We start from the raw sequence: 390 nt of genomic DNA, 5'->3' as shown, positions 1-390 counted from the left end.
TCTGTATCTTAGTTTTACCACTATTTACACAGACGACCTAAGGCAATCTACGATTAACAACATTCATTCTGGTTGAAGTTCCCAGCTGCAAACAGTCCAACAAGCCGGGTGTTGGTCTCCACCTGATGTCCGATCAAGACTGGTATCGTCCTTTTTCCAAAACTATAGCTGCAGTCACTGGGGAGGCCACTTTGGAGGCAAAGATCAAGATTCTGGAATGGCACTGGGCAGGAAACATCAACTCCACAGCAATGACTGATCAATCAAAGCCTCAACGTCTACGCTATAGCTTCTTATGCCATAAAGCTTCTAAGGACTAAAGTCTTTCAAGGACCTAAAGAACTCAAAGCAAGCAAGAAAGAAGTGACAGAGGAGGATGAAGGGTCAGGA

The sequence above is a fragment of the Oryzias melastigma genome, linkage group LG8 (genome assembly GCF_002922805.2).
Source record: "Oryzias melastigma strain HK-1 linkage group LG8, ASM292280v2, whole genome shotgun sequence".
Classification (NCBI taxonomy): Eukaryota; Metazoa; Chordata; class Actinopteri; order Beloniformes; family Adrianichthyidae; genus Oryzias; species Oryzias melastigma.
Note: the sequence above shows the minus strand (reverse complement) of the source record.